This window comes from Ambystoma mexicanum, chromosome 3q (genome assembly GCF_040938575.1).
Source record: "Ambystoma mexicanum isolate Mex_15411 chromosome 3q, UKY_AmexF1_1, whole genome shotgun sequence".
NCBI classification, from domain to species: domain Eukaryota; kingdom Metazoa; phylum Chordata; class Amphibia; order Caudata; family Ambystomatidae; genus Ambystoma; species Ambystoma mexicanum.
In genome coordinates, this window is record NC_090926.1 from 250,636,212 (window position 1) to 250,645,695 (window position 9,484).

A 9,484-nucleotide genomic window follows, 5' to 3' on the forward strand; every position below is an offset into this window, starting at 1 on the left:
CAAGATGAAAACATGTCTTATATGGCTCCCTTTAAAGTGTACTTTTAATCTTTATCTCCTGAAAATCTTGTTGGACGCATTTGACAAGGAATTGTTATGTACCTCTTATATGGAGTCTAGAGAGTAACGCTTATTTAAATATTAAAAAAAAATGTCGCCATATATCAATTACCTTGAATATATTTTTCCAAATATTGATTTTTTAAAAATTTTATTAGAACTACTTTCTCGAAGTTAGAGCCTCATTGTCACGAGGAAAGGCACAGTGTGGCCCGTAACGTGTTGAGAGAACATTGAAACATATTATAATCTTTCTAATGAGTATTACTGAGATTTTTAATAGTTCAATGGACATTGTGAATTTTGTCCAGATTTGAACATTGAGGCCAGTTTTTGGCCTATTTTATTTTTCTTCAAGAACTTTGTTTAATTTGTTATAGATTCGGTTTAATTGAGATTATATTCATTGTAATATATACAGTTGGTTATACACGCATTAAAATACGTTATTTTTCATTAACAGGTTATTCTAGAATCTTCAAAGTTTTTCTTACAGATTCGATTTGAATTTCACGAATTATGTGGGACTTGTTTCCTTGTGGAGTGCTACATTGTCTCTCTACGCTGATATGTGGTGTAAAAAAATGTGGTGCGTTTGTTTTAGGTCATAGCTGAAACCCTTACAATGACAGCACCGAAAATATTTGTTTTCATGATTTAGGAATTGTCTGTGAACTTTCACAGACTTTATATAACTGAGTGCACTCACTTGATAACAATATATTTTCGTTTCCATGTATACCTAACCATGATCCCTTTCTGTGTTTCTATTTTCAATTTTGATTGTTCCCGAAATTGATTTTTCGGTGTTAAGGGAGTTTTTCTCCTTTTAGTTTTGCTATTTTGTTGCTTTATAGACATAAACAGGCGGTTTAGGTATTGAACTGTATTAAAAAAATGACATCACTACTCAAGAACTATAGCTTATCACTGCAATGTTCTGATGTCATAAGGCCTACTGCAGAGTAGATACCATTTGAATATGGAACCCTATTATCTCCCAATACAGATGACAACTTTTATTTTTACATAGTTGCATGTGGGAGAACTTTTGCCTCAAAGAGGCCATGGCACTAACAGGCTAATTCTGAAATTGGAAACATAAAAACGGTTACAAGAGGTCACTATGGAAGAAGTGTCTTAATGTGCCTGCTTCTCAGTTTCACAAGGTGTATCAGAAAACCATGTAATGAACAGTCATGTTTGCAGTATCTTCAGTTTGAGTGTGATATATGGTTGAGTTGACATGGGTAATTGGTCCTGCTGCTGGTCATCCATGGCAAGAGTTAGAATGCTGGTGCATGTGAGTTAGGACGTGTGATGATGTGGGAGTGTTCTATGAAGGTCAGCTGGGCCTGTGCTGAAGATGATGGAAAATGATCATGCTCCCACACTACATGTAACTAACTACGAGCATCTGGAACCTGTGACATAAGAAAGAATAAAGATACATGTTTTCTACCCCTGACGGATGACTGTCTGAAGTGGCCAAGACTAGTGGGCCACTTCCAATATTCTCAAAAAGAGCAGATGTTCCAGTTAAAAGGGCATGTGATTCATTGGGAACATTCAAGAAGATAGCATTTTGAAAAGATTGACACAAAAAATGTATACATCCATGACACAGCAGATTGTGTAGATCAGGTGAAGAAACACGTGCAAACTTAGAATGAATGCAGGGTGTGAAACAATAATAAAAAAACATAAATTACATCAAGAAGATGTTGAAGAATCTCACAAACACTTTTGCTAGGAACATCTAGACATCGAACATGGACAGGCTGACATGTTTCAGTTTGGTATTAAACCAGAGAGTTTCATCAGGGCTTGACAGGCAATATGACTAAAGGATCAGACCACCACAAAAGTGTTACCTGAATGCCTGGTGTGAAAGAGCTGTAAAACAAATTGAACAATGATATCAGTGGAGGCACAGCAAGTTATATAGCCATGTCTGTGCATACACAAGTGTGGCCTTTTAACCTATATATATTGAAAAGCCCATATGTGCTGTGCAATCCATGCGAAGAAGTCCGCAACAGGATGCAGAGAACACCAGGAGCATCCGTGGGCATTCTTGGGTGGGAAGAGAGGGTTCACGGAATTAACATGAATGTCTGTGTGGTCTATTCTCGCAGGGTGCGGATCCACTAGCTACCTCAATGAATGGATCACTGAGGCGACTTCTCCTGGGGACATTCATGCTTGGCTATGAGGAAGCTGCTCAATTAAAAATGGGAACCCAAAAGCTAGTCGAGCTTCATTAAAAAAAGGTCTGCTTTCTAAGAAATATGCGGGAACACTGATGTGCACCCAGCATAAGAGATGGACTCTCGCCTACGCACTGTACAATACTCAGCAACAACTACTTGTGGTGACGTGGAGAAGCTAAATATTCATTGAGAAGGACTTCAGCAAAAGGAGGATTCTGAAAAAACAGAGATACCAGAAGTTTGGGATGTAAGGGCTCACACAATACATGCATGAAGGATGAGAGATATGCACGAGGGTTAGATGAGAGTAGTGCGAGACAGACATGCAATGTCCTACTTTCAAAAGCAGGGTGAGCGAGTCCTGGGGGGTTGATGTCTTCCGAAGTAATGAGCGCCAGGGGGACTGGCTTTCACATGACAAGGAAGGAAAGATCACCGGAGCTGGGCCAGGGCTGGCAGGGAAACAGGGCGAAATGTGAGCCTCGTTATTGGAAGTGTCCGTATTGTACAGAAGGCCCCGGGAAGCGATTCACTGTGACGGGGGTTTAGCACAGGCCGCTCAGCAATGAAAAGGAATAGAACTGCTGCAAGATTGAACGGTGTGAATAGCGGAACATTAATGAAGGCACAAAAAAGACGTAGCACATCTTACATTTGACTGAAGTTGCAATGAGGATACTAGCCACACATTCTGTTACTTCCAGTTCCCCTCCTCGTCACAGTCCTTATACAATGGAGGTCAATTTGCCTTACAGACTGTCCTTAAATTCCTTGTAGGTCAATACTTTTACCTCCATCCCTAACCGGGGATATACAGTCCTCCCCTCCCACAAGTCCACCTGCATTTTTTAGTTTTGGCCATTAGGTGGCACAAAAGCAGCACGTATAAGCCGAAACTATTGGATCAACCTACTGCATTAAAGTACAGCTAAGGAGAAATGTCATATGAGGAGGGGCACAAAGCTTATAAGTGCTGTTTGGCTATTTACCCACCCATTGACTGGCCAGGGACATGCTAATCCGGATGGTCTTTCCCACCCGCTTCCTGCCCCTCGTCGCCCAAAATCCATCCTCTTGGGATCTCTTTGAGCAAGCTTTATCAAGCCTTACCATCAAACGTTGTGCTCGAAGTGCCTGCCAGTGTTTTGCCAAAGCAGTCTTCCGAGAGTAAATGATTTCATTGGAGCAGTAAACATGCCGCTGGTGTAATAAAAATATCCACCAGGTCTGCCTTCAGCCACTCGATTTATAAGTACTTTGCGTTTCCTTCACTGATGTCGTGTTAAAAACAAACATTGGCAGAGCCAAGAGTTTTGGCTTGAGTATAAGTATTAGTCATTTGTCAAGCACTGCTATTATATTCCCAAGTACTCACACCATTTTGCAGGTGCTACTATTGATGGCCATTTAATACCACTAAGGCATTGCTAGCCAGCGCTGCTGAGGGGGCACCCCGCAGCTTGCACGCGCAGGCAAGTAACCTAGGGGGCAAGAGCGCGTAAGGGGAGGGGCAGAACACAGGCTGCTAGACACATGGTCTGCATCCCCCCTCCCATCTCCCTCCGCTCCAAAGAGACAGGAAGGACAGGATGGGGCTCACAAGGTGCAAAGCACATTAACATGTGCAGCACCTACATGTGAAATCCAAGGGGCAGGAAATAACAGCTAGTGACCTGTGACTGTCACCAGGAGGCACTCACTGCCGTCGGCGGCAACCGGCCGGGGGCAGGGGAAGCTGCCCCCACACACAGGCAGTGCCCAGGACCACCATGAGGGAATATAAGGAGCTTCCTGGGCAGCAAACAGCACAAACCTGGGTGCGCCGTACAGAGCACCACAAGTTGATCCACCCACCCACCCAAGAAAAGAAGGACCAAAGGGGAGAAGAACAGAAATACAGGGCCACGAACGGGGTCCACGTTACAGGGCCACAAACGGGGCCCATGTCATCGTGTGAAGAGGAAGGCGGCACGGGCCAGGGGGCACAACCCTGGACCTCGTTCCCAAAAGTGTACATCATGTTTGATATGGTTATTAATATGATGACTATTTATTTTGTGTAATATTACTTAATGTACAATAAAAACCCACTGCCTTTTTATTGCCAACACTTACACAATGCGTCAGTAATCATTGGGGAAACATAATATGGCTAACTGTGGCCACCATCTTAGTTCCACTGGTGACTGGTCAATGCCTTTCCCATGCCTGCACAAAAGCTAAAACTCTTGGCACTGCCAATGTTAGTCTCTCTTGCGGACAGTTAAAAATGATATGGAGACAGTGGCAGAGCAATTGCGAATCATGCCGGATAATGTGGTAAGTGGTCCCTAGGACCGTATAGTTGCAGGTCTTACCCGCCCATCCCCAGGCAATAGTGCCATAGCGGATCCCTCCAGGGGTTGCCGGGCAGTTGCGGGTGACCGACCACTCACCTAACGCAGCGGCTCTGTTGCGGCTCCGGTGGTATCCTACGGCGGGCGCTTCGAGCAGGGAGCGGTGAACTAGGATGGCTTCAATAAGCACTCTCGTATTGGCAGCAGACAGAGCCCTGATTTGTTCATATTCCCCATCATTCCTTGAGGATATGGGGAATACATTACTGAAGAATGGAAGGAAACTGAAAGACCTTCATTCCCTCATTATTTGTTGAAATTATACGCATTGACAGAGTTTGGCAACAGTTTATCTGGGAACGTCAAGCTAGACTCACAGGTGGGGCATTTTAATCGGGCAGAACAGCTTTACTCCTGATGAGGCGACACTGGATGGCCCAGTTGATGCGAAGATAGAGGGAGCCCTCAGGCACAGCTATTCGGCCATTCATCTGATTATCCGGGCTGCTCCCTATGTGGGCTATCCTGCTCCATCTGGATTACTGGATTTCCATGGCCTTTTTTCAGCACTCAGGATGGTGTGGACATGGCCCCTTATTTAGAGATAATGGAAAGACAGATGCAATATTTTTCTGACTTCAGTTATGGCGTCCTCAGAGCAGCGGCATAGAGGGCAGTACATCAATTGCAGCACTAAGACGATTTTGGCTTCATAATTGGAAGGCGGAGGCAGAAAGGCTGCCATACCTAAGCTTCCTTTTCTTTGCTCCTTCCTTTTAGGTCCACACCTAGACATCATTTGATGACTGTAAGCACGGTTTCTCCTACAGAGGGAGAGGCCACTCCTTCACATCTCGACCATCCTTTCTAAGCTCCTCGGAGCCTTCCTGAGCCAGAGGTTCTGCAGAAGTTCCTTCGGGGTGGGGGGAGGTCGTACCACTAATTCTCCCATTCCTCCAATGCCAGCAATACCAAGTCCATTTCAGCAGGCAGCCGGCTACTCCTCTTCAAAGAGATCTGTCAGGATGTGAGCGATGCTTGGGTACAACAGGTGACTTCAAGCAGATACTCATTGGAGTTCAAGACAAAAGTTCCTCTCTCGGGGTAAAATGTACTCTCTGGCTCAAGAGAGAAGAGAAGCTCTTGACCCTCCTCAAGGGGTCCACCTCTGTTGGCAAAGAACGCCATTTGCAGCTTTACAGGAATGGCAACATCAGGGATCTGTTCCAGGTCCTGAAGCCACCTGCGGGTTATCACCCTACTCTGGACCTCACGTCGCTGAATCAACATATAACATACAAACTATTCCACCTGCTCATGCCACAACAAGTCGTTGCAGCAGCTCCTCACAGGGATCGGCTTGCAACCACGCACCTGGAGGACGCCTATGTCCACATCCCAATGAAATAATGTCATCAATAGTTCCTACGCTTTGACGTCGATAAGTGGATCTTCCAATTCAGCGTGCTGCCATTTGGCATCTCTACTACCCCATGGGTTTTTATTAAGATTTGCGCACCCATTGTGGCACTGCCTCACGTGGAAGGCATTGCTTTCCACCCTTGTCTAGATGACGTGCTGGTTCAGGCTGCGTCAAGGGAGCTGAGTACCAGGAACATGGCCAGGAGCTGCAGGATGCTCCAGGCACATGGCTTCAGAATCAACTTCAACAAGTCGTCCCTTCATCCTACACACAATCTTCTGTTCATCAGGGTGCAGCTCCGTAGCGATCTCCAGAAGGAATTTCTTCCAATGAACTGAATGACCAGGCTTCAACAGCACGTACATTATCTGCTAAGCCTCCCAAAAGCCACAGCGAGGATCTGGTTGAAGCTAAAGGAGATATGGTAGCTTACACTGCTATGGTCCCTCTGGCATGTTTCCACATGACTCAATGCGGTTGCCAGTTGTAACCTGAGATGGGCGTTGCTGTATCTAGCGGATCTCTTGGCAGCCTGTCTTCCTTGAGCAGGTCTTTCCCATTGTCAGTGGACTTCTGTCTGGCTAAGGGGTGTTAAAGCTGTTCTGGGTTAACAGTGTCTTCCCAGGATAGATGTTTTTACTTCACAGGTCAACTGCCTTAATGGGGGTCTCTCCAGCGGGGTCCTTCAGTTTGGATAACTGACGACCTCTCAGGTCGCTGGACTCAGGGTACGTTGTACCCAATTTTCCCCTCCCCTGGTGCTCAAGAAGATATGGAGGGAGGCATGCAGGTTCATATTAATTGCATTATATTGGCCACAGATGGACTGGTTTCCCCTCTGGGACCACTAGATGGACCACTAGATGGTGGCCTATTCAAAGCATGTGAATCTAAGATTCACAAGCTCCAGAAACTGTGTGTAATGTTCCCACATCACCAGGACTCCCAGTTGGGACTCCAGCAGCGCTCGCCTTCTTTGAACCTTGCTGTTTGTTGTAGGTAGCTCCGCTCTTCCCTCGCGGACACCACCAATGGCCTATAATGCTTGTGATCCTTCAGTGTCCCACAGCTCCGGCTGTGGACACAAGGTAAAGGGACCTGCAGGTGGTTTGACCCTCTAATGGCATACTTTCACCCTTCTGCAGCACACAGCGTCCCTCCCGCCGGCCCCTCTCCAGCCTGCTCCTCTGCCGGCCATGTCCTGTCCTCCAGGCATGTTTCTCTCCCTTCTCTGCTGGCAGCCCTCCTTTTATGCACCTGTGGCCTGTTAACTGGTTACAGGTGCAAGTTCTTGTCTTCAATTGCCTGACCATAAATAATCATATTAGCTGGTTATGCCTGACTCTTGCAATGGGACTCCTCTGCAGTTCGCTTTCTCTTGTCAGTACCAAAGTGGTGTGAAAAGGGAAATGGTTGTGTGTAAGAAAGAGGAAATGACTGACAATAACCTATGAAGGCAGGGGGAGGGTAGGGTTTATTCTGACAAGGGAAAGGGGGATACCATGTTTGACCCAAAGATATCCTCTCCCCACCTCCTAAAGTCCCTCCACCCAGGTGATCCTTCCTTGCATATCCACCCCCAGGGTCGGGATCCAAGAGTGATGGCCTTTTCCTGGCCACCTGAGCAGAGGATCCAGGGGGAGTAGAAGTGAAGATACCCTCAGGTTTCTCACACCAGGTAAACACAGGAATTCACTCTGTTTACTTTCTAGTACCAAAAAAGGATGAATCAATGAGACCAGTCCTAGATCTAAGACCAACAAACAGATACGTTAAAGCTTAAGCATTCAGGATGGCAATATTACTAAAGGAGGGAAACTTCATGACAACCTTAGATTTGAAAGATGCATACTTTAATATTTAATTGCTCCAGAACAACTGCAAATACATCAGGTTCAGACTACTCAACAAACACTTCCAATTCAAAGTGCTGCCTTTTGGAATTGCATTGGCACCTTGTGTATTCACCAACGTGCTTGCAGTGGTTGCACCGCATGTACACTGCAAGGCAATACCAGTATACCCTTATCTAGATGATTGGCTGATAGAAGGAAGAGGTGCACAGGTGTGCCTACTACACACACAAAGACCGTACAATTACTACACAATCTAAGGTTGTCAATAAACATTAACAAAAGTCAAGCCTACCCCCAGGGAGAGAGTAAGTCTTCCTAGGGGAAGTCCTACACACTCAAACAGCCACAGCATACCCAATGGTAGAGGCGCTATAAAAACTCTCGACCCCTCTCCAAACCAGGCCAGATGCTGTCAGTCATGAAGGATGTGAGACTCACACGCATGATGGCACCTTGCATATTTATTATACCACACGCAACACTAAGAATGCGAACAGTACAATAGTGGCTAGCATATCAATGGTCACAAAGAACAGGCCAATGGCACGATCTAGTGGTAGTATCCCGAAAGGTGAATGAAGGTCTCCTGTTGTGAGCACCAGACAACATGAACATAGTAAGACATATGTCTCCGCAGCCACAAGTAACAATAACAACAGACGCATCACTGACAGAATCGTGAGCACGTTGTCTTCATCTGACTGCACATGGGAAATAGACAACAAAGCAAAGTATGTACCACATAAATTGGCTAGAGCTTCCAGCAATATAAATGGCACTGCTCTCCTTCTAAAATGTCCTTCAGGGAAAGGTCATTCTCATACAAACATACAACACAACTGCAATATTCTATATCAACAAGCAGGGTGGAACTCATTCAGAGCAGCTATTCACCCTAGCACAAAACATATGGGACTGGTGCATTCAGAGACACATATCCATTCAAGCAAAACACGTCCCAGGTGTACAAAATTGTCCAGCATTTTCACTCAACAGAGTATTAAAACCAGAACATGAGTGGAAACGCAACACCAATAGACTCAAACTGATTTCTGCAGTATGGGGTCAACCAGAGATAGACCTATTCACAACAAGAGAGAACACGAAATGCCTAAACTACCCACACAGGTTTCCCCACCCCGGGTCTCTAGGCAACGCACTATGGATGAACTGGTCAGGGATATTTGCATATGTTTTCCCCCCCCCGACACAACTCATTTGCCAAACAATTCACAAAATGCACCAAGAAAGCCTAACAATGATACTCATTGCAAAAATGTAGGCAAGACAACCATGGTACTCATACCGAATACATAGGTCCCTATGCTCACCAATCAAGCTACATCCAATACAATACCTGCTAACACAGAAGAACCAGGAGGTAACACACCCTACACCACAGAAGAGCTTGGCTCCCGAGGTCATAGAATTTGGCCATCTCAAATCCCCCAAAAATGCATGGAGATTATTAAAGAGGCAAGAAAACCTAGCACAAGACGTTGCTACTTTAAGTGGGAAAGATTTGTGGTCTGGTGCGTTGGGAACAAAACTTGCCCCATAGGCTGCTCAGCTTCAGATATGGTACTATATCTCATG